General features: G+C 44.3%; 1 pseudogene across 1 annotated transcript in view; it reads right to left on the reverse strand.

Annotated features, from left to right (window-relative positions):
* The window catches only part of LOC149372352 (PHD finger protein 21A-like), a 31717-nt pseudogene extending 24357 nt beyond the window's left edge, over positions 1 to 7360 (reverse strand). Inside the window, exons 1-4 of the transcript XR_016286991.1 lie at positions 6976 to 7360; positions 6510 to 6542; positions 6221 to 6286; positions 4480 to 4578 (exon numbers count right to left, since the gene is read on the reverse strand). The product of XR_016286991.1 is annotated as a PHD finger protein 21A-like (transcript). The remainder of the gene's footprint in view (positions 1 to 4479; positions 4579 to 6220; positions 6287 to 6509; positions 6543 to 6975) is intronic.
* Positions 7361 to 7477: the final 117 nt, after the last annotated feature.

Raw genomic sequence — 7477 nt, forward strand, 5'->3', positions numbered from 1 at the left:
GGTGGTACAAATTACACCTTTTTCTCTCTTTCTTCTTTCACTCCCACCTTCCTCCCTTCCCTTACAGGGTGGTTCAGGTGTCCACCGAGATATGTGAGACAGATAATGCGAAAAACCAATTTACCAATATATTTATAACTGGAGGGTGGTTACCATGGGAGGAGAACTCCCCAACCAGAGGATGGGGACATTGGAAGGAGGGGACGAGAGTGTAAGAAGGCTCAACCAGAGGGTGATTACTGTGGAAGAAGGAGAGTATGATGAGTGCAAGGAACGAGCAACCAGGGCATGCCTGCCACGTGAACCATCTGAAGAGTGGTTGCTACGGAAGGAGGGTGGAGAGTATTGTGAGGACAGAATGTAGCGCAGTCCGTCTGCTGTGGCTGCTGCGAAACACGCCCCCTGAGGAGAGGGTCAGCAGTAGTGGCACCGCTCGCCTAGAGCGGCAGACTGGAGAGGAATGGTAGTCAAAGGACAAGTATGTGCGGACAACTAAAAAGAGCGCCCTGTAACTAAACAGGCATAAAAATGCTCTCATATTTATATTTCAATATATTCTCAATATATCGCAAAATATAAATACCCGAACAGTTGTTGTTAAATCTCGTGTTACACAGAAGTAACCATCCAACGAGATTTTTTTGTACGTGTGTGTATTATTTTTCACAAATGAATCACCAGTTCTTTTCGGTGACGTAATGTGGTATTCCTGTGCAGTGAAAAGTCACTTTAAGTTTATCCTGCCCTTTTCTGTCCGCCCAAGCATTCATTTCGCAAGCAATTAGCGCAGAAATGGTCATACTTAGGGCTACAGGTGCTTGTAGACAAAAATGTTATCGCCATTTAATAAAGAAATGAAATTAAATCAGAGAACGATCAGACAAAAATCAAGCGGAAGTTAACTGCGAAAAGGTGGGTTGTCGTGTTGTTGTTGGGTTTTAGCACGGGCTTGAGATAGAGGACAGGCATCACGTGGTCTGCATGTTTACAGCAGTGAAGGAGCTAACCCGTACCTGTCGCGGCAGCCAGAACACATTTTTAGGGACATTTATACATGGTGTTAAGTTGAAATCCTTTTCTTGCGGTGAAGAAACCAGTTAACTGCCCCTGGGGGTAATGACAACAAACAGCACTACGCTAGCACTTGACGTTTCAAGAAGAGGCTAAGCCTCCCGGTCTAGACAGAGGTGTAATGAGGCGAAGCAATGCCTTGAAATGCATAACTGTGCAACTTAATCAAACAGTTCCACTGTCCTACCGTGCCCTTGTCTGGTGTACTTTGTTAATTTCCTCCTACTCAATAGCCAGCTAGCTGTGGCATGTACTGCGTGGATACTGACCTTTCTCGCTTAGAACCAAATTTCAAAAATTGAATTGGGCGTATTTTTACTGGTTTAAACCGAAAAGTCCAACTTCCATTTATATTCTGCTATTCTGCACTGAAGAGGAAAAGAAACAATCAAGGGTGACAATGACAATGACAGAAAGGCAGAAGAATGAGTATACAAACCCACAAGGTGCAGTGGCATTCTGAATGTCCTAAGCTCAGTTCAGTGCTATGTGGAAATTATAATGTGGACCTCATTATGTGAAGAGCACAAGTCTAAGCTTAATCTTAGCCATGAGGCAAACTGTAGTGCATAACTGCACAGTAATTCTGCATACCCCGGGCTCTTTCTTTCTTATGACAAAATGTGATACATATAGGTATCTGTACATTTCGCCCTTTTCAAAATGTGTCTAGTATCACAACCACAGGCCAGCTGCTGCTTCTAAACCAAGTTATGCAGGAAACTAAAGACAGCTACCCTGCTCTCTGGGCTTTTAATGAACAAACCATTCCAAACGAAAACACCCCCCCCCCCCCCCCCCCTTTTTTTTTCTGAGGTGCAGATACAGTAGCCAGAACTGAAAACTGCGATGCGCAGATAATCAGCTGAAGCATTCTGATATGACTAAGGATGATAAGAGGCACTATCCTGTCCACTCTTTTTTTTTCCCGTCTGTTATCCTTAGCTTCATGGCACTGCTAGGCCTCGAAAAAATCATGAACGACCACATTGCCAAAACTTCCAACACTCTTAATCATTCTAACATATCAGCTCCTGGTGCTGCACAGATAGCATAGCAACAAAGACTACTTGCTCCTTAGCACTACAACACTGCATGGTCAACACAGCAGCTGCTTAGAAGGACGCCAAGGACCACTCCATGCAGTTTTTGTTCTCGGTATGTTGACGTTTTCCTGGCAGTGAAAGATGCAATTATTGCTGAGAAAACTGCATTTAAGAATTCTCTCACCCCTCGATTCAAACCCTCAACATCTATATCGAAACAGAGTCTGCAATCATCATTTTGAAGTTTAGAGCAATGCAGCCTAGCCTCTGGGACCCACACCAAAAGAACTGCGTTGATGCAATGCAGTTTACTTGTGAAACAGACCGCTGATATCAACACCTGTACTTTCCTTTCTTCCTTGCCCTTTACTAGCTTATGAAAGCTCCGTTTTCAGTTAAAGTAGCATCGTTATTGTTAGAATGCAGTAATCTATCAATGCAGGCCAACTTCAATTTTCCCTCGGTGTGCCTTTAAGTTATAAAAAGACAATTGGAGAATAGCATACCTAGGTGCGGTGCCCAGAACAAACAGGCCAGGCAGTACTTTTCAGAACAATGCAAGGCGCAAGTACATTCATGTTGAGCAAGGTTCTAGAGGCCGGTGATTGGGGCTGGATTTTCTTTCAGTGTTCAACTTGCAAATGGCACCTGAATAAGTAACGCCGAATGTACTGTAAAACAACAACAACTGGTCTGGCAACAGTGAGCCGCACCTTCCAGTGGCTAAGTGCTGACAGAATTCGCCCTAAGCTATCACAACATGGACCAACGTCGCTGTACACAAGTGAAGTTACTGGGCAGTTGTTCTGCTCTATGTACACACCGGACTGGGCACAACAGCCTTTACCTCCTTGTACATGGTGAAAATGTAAAAGTTGCATGAGAAAAGGAAAGGTGGACTAATTGTCTCGAGTATGGTGAACACTTGCATCGTGACATGAAAAAAGTTTGGTTTGGTTTATTGGGGTTTAACGTCCCAAAACGACTCAGGCTATGAGAGACGCCGTAGTGAAGGCCTCCGGAAATTTCGACCACCTGGGGTTCTTTAACGTGCACTGACATCGCACAGTACACGGGCCTCTAGAATTTCGCCTTCATCGAAATTCAGCCACCGCAGCCGGGATCGAACCTGCGTCGTTCGGGTCAGCAGCCGAGCGCCGTAACCACTGAGCCACCGCGGCGGGGCACATGAAAAAAGGGCTCAAAGAGGGACTGAAAGGAGAGAGAGGGAAAGATTCACTTTGGCCGAGGGCTCTGGATTAGTTTTGACCCCCTTGAGTTATTCAACTTGAATGGGCAATTTTGCATGTTGCTTTGCTGAAATGCAGCTGCCGGAGCCTGGATTCAATCCCGCCATTTAGCGCCCAGCAGCCAAACGCCCCAGTCGCTGCGCCACTGAAGCAGGTGAACATGGCAGCACGAGTGATTGTGTGACCAGATGCTGCCAGAGGCTGATGACACGAGTGTCCTCTGACACCGGCCTTCAATCTGCGGAATGCACTGCCCTTTCAGGGAGGCTGATTCACGCTCAGTATAAGAAAATTCATGAAGAACTTAAAAACAAAAAATCTATTCACTGCAGCTCTGGGAAAGCTGCGGTTTCAGAAACCAGAACAAAAATAGGGAGACACTAGAGCTCCGCCTTCAAGGGTATGAAGCGATAGCGTTGATGGCTCCCATCAGTCACACACAGTCACTGTTCTTTGTTCGAATTCATACATTTACCACAATTATCAATCACAACACAGTTTCCACATTCTCGTCTTTGAATTCTTCCACACTACAGTTCACACACAAGATGTTGCTTCCATATATACATACACATTGATTTGTACTCACTGCACTACACACACAATGACATGGCCACAAACAAGTGTTCCAGCCGGATGCAGGTTCCGCACTAAGAAAGCTTTATACTGCTAGCATGCCATTTGTTTTAGCAGCGGTGTACATCAGATAACAGAAGTTTTGCGGTGGTCACCGCATGTTGGCGGCACTATGCCACATAAAGCAAAGTGGATATTGCGTAATTTAAAGCGCGAAATCAATGAGTGAATGTCCTAGGAGCCCCAACAACCTTTTCAAGAACACACTGTTTATGGCACGGAAACATGGAAACTGACACACCTAAATGCTATTCAACTGGCTTCGCAAAGAGTTCAAAGAATTTTCTTACGAGGGGTTCCCCTTGGCATAACACGTAGAAAGTTACTTGTTCGTGTGGTTGGTATGACATGAGCAAATGATTTAAACCATTACTGAAATGCACTAAAGCAGAATGACAAGAGAAAGAAAGCAAAAAAAAAAAAATGTGATGCTCACAGAGGTGCTATGAGGGCTGAAAAAAGGCAGCTCAACTCACCATGCCTCTTGGCAGGATCTGAGCATTGTGGGATAGCTTCAGCACTGTTGAACTTTGCTTCCTCTCCAGTTCAGACCTCAGTTGCTGCACCACTTGTTTCTGTGGAAACAAAGCCAGAAATGACCCATGATCTCAGCCTTAACCTTCCAAATACTGCAACCTTCAGAGCTCATCTGCTGTTACAATTATCAAGCATCTTGTGGAACCCCCTACTGCGTGCTGTAACTGTTCACATATGAATACAGATGTGCAAGACTCAAAATTCTGCTGACAGTTCAGTCAAAATGGATGTCAGACTCATTTATTTAACACTGCAACACTGGCGAAAACTACACATCAGACACAGGCACCAGACCAACATGCTATTAGCCCATAAATGATAAAAAATGCATGGTGACTGACAAGCATGCAATGCAAGCATCCAAATTTAATAGTCTCCAGAAAGTATTGCTCACATGTTAACTAGCTTCATAAGCTACCATGGCAACATAAAGGTCAATTTTCTTGGCCGGTTAAGCTGACCATGTTAATCATGCAGTTGACCACAGCATTCCACAGTGCCAATTTCAAGACACCTATGAGTTATTTTTAAACACCACAAAGGGTACAATGCAAATTACAAGCAACAATGAAAACACAAAGTTCACATTACATATTAATAAGACACTTTCAATAAAAAACAGCTCAGGTCAAGTGCAGGAGATGTTGCATATGTACGTAAAACTTCATTCAATGGTGTAGCAATTAACGAGCCACACACCAATATGTATTGCCAGAACACTAACTTTTATACAATATAACTATTTAAGAAATTTTTTACAATGTCTAAGTCCTGCTTCTATGATATCAGAATTATATTACAACTCAATATTAGGCCAAATTATTTACAGCACAAAAATGTTTTGTGCACACAAACATGCAAAAATGAATTGCTGCAACAACTTCCTGCCAAGAAAAGTGTATTTAAATAAAACCACTACACTACTGTTCCAGCTTCAACAAAGTCACCATAACAACATTTAAACACTGCCAATTATCTGAGAACTGTAACTTTATCATCAGTTTCAAACAAGGACATCAAAGTTTACTGTTTACCAACGTGTGCTGTAAATAGAAAGAACTGTTCGAAAACAGGAAGATCAAAAAAGCAGCACATTAGGTAAAATCGTTTTTTTAATAGTACAGGTGCTTAATTATATTCCATAAAAATGCACAATCTTTCTTTGAGAATGGCGATCACATCCACAGCTGGAAGCCAAGCAATAATGGCCACGAGCAAAACGATCGACTGCCTGCATCTGCAGTATATTAGCGCTGCTCGTCACAATTCTTCACGAAAGAGTCAAAGAATCAATAAAAACCAGGCGTTCTTTCTGGCTACGTGCCAAGTGCAACTATGCGCATCTATCGAATGAATACAGTGGCCGCTTGTAAATGCGATGGCAATGTTTACAAGCACACGCCAGCAAAAAAAGGACAGTCGCACTGCCGGCGCAGGTGACGTCCCAAGCCTGTAAATTTGCCCTCATTTATGTGTGTTCGCAAACAGCTGAATGCCTTTGCGCAATTCAATAACGAGAAGTTAATGCGACAGGGCGCCGCGGCTCGCGCGACGCGCCAAGCGCAACCGAAACACCGAAGTTCACGGTCCGACCTCAACCACCGAGCTGACAAGCGCCGCGCAGGCTAGCACAGCACGCCAAGGTCACAACAGCCGATAAATCTGGACATGATCACTTACTTGCTTGTCGCTAAGCGTCATGATTTCGGCCTGTAAATCATGGAGCTGTCTCTGCAGGGCCGAATTCTGCAAGTAAAAGACACACTGAGCGCCCGCGAGCAACTTTGCGGTTTCGTTAAAAAAGAAAAAAAAAATGAGGGCACACTTCGGGGATCCCGGTGCGAGTTCGCGATCGCGTACTCGGTGCTTTTGTACCTCCCGAGAACCACTTTTCGAAGTCACAGCGACTCACAGCAGCACAGTGCGAATCAAAGAACGCAAACAAAATACAGAAAGCAAAAGCGCCTACCTGAGGATCAATGCGCATTTTTGACAGCACGATCTGAAAATGGAAGGCAGAAATGTTGTATGAGCAACAAGAAACCCCTACGCGCCCATTAATTGGACGCAACAAACTCAACGCACCGAGCATATCATGCAAAAAGCATCGATGTCGACAACACATTGCTGATTCTAAAACTTGACGTTTGTGTACACGTCCCGATACATGGCTGCCACGAAAGTCCACAGCAGTACGGCTGTTGGAGAAAAAACTACGACAACAAAGTTGAACCGACCGATACCACTGTAGAATGCACTTACGCAGCTTGACTAACGTTCCCAAACAACGTTACTGCCATACGACTAAGCACCAGACAGCCTAGGGCCACGATCGAGCTCTTCTATAAACATGCACAGGTCGACACTGCCTGTTTTTTTCAAGACGAGATTTATCAACTTGGGATAAAGTAGAGACATATCGTCCGGCCGTATACCTGATGGTTTTGGATGGCACTTTTAAGTTGACTCTGAAGGCTTTGCAGCTCCATCGCGTTCAGTTGAAAGGCATCCAGCTTGGCTTGTGTATCACTCGACCCCACGGCAGAATAACAAGTCTTGTATAACAGATTACACAAATTACATCAAGTCGGAAAGTACTGCTGAGCTTTCGTCGTCCTACCTAGGGTAGAGACGCTGCACGAATAAACGAGCTGAAACTGCAGCTGACTGGTACAAACTCAATTTTTCGCACTGATAGCCAAACATTTGCTGCTATACGGCCAAGGACGTACTGGTACGCATTCTTTCTAAACTTTTTTGCTGTCTTCGCGTATGAAATTAAAAATCTTCGACGAGTGCGGAGGGACTACTTCTCAAGTGTAGGCGTAGTGATCAGGCTGTGCCCGAAATCTGTGCCCGGATGTGAAATTATTTCGCGCACCACGGGCAAACTTCTTTATTTCAGCTTAATAATGCTGTTGTCAAGCTTTTGTACAA

Source organism: Amblyomma mixtum, chromosome 1 (assembly GCF_055824585.1).
Source record: "Amblyomma mixtum isolate Tamu chromosome 1, ASM5582458v1, whole genome shotgun sequence".
Classification (NCBI taxonomy): domain Eukaryota; kingdom Metazoa; phylum Arthropoda; class Arachnida; order Ixodida; family Ixodidae; genus Amblyomma; species Amblyomma mixtum.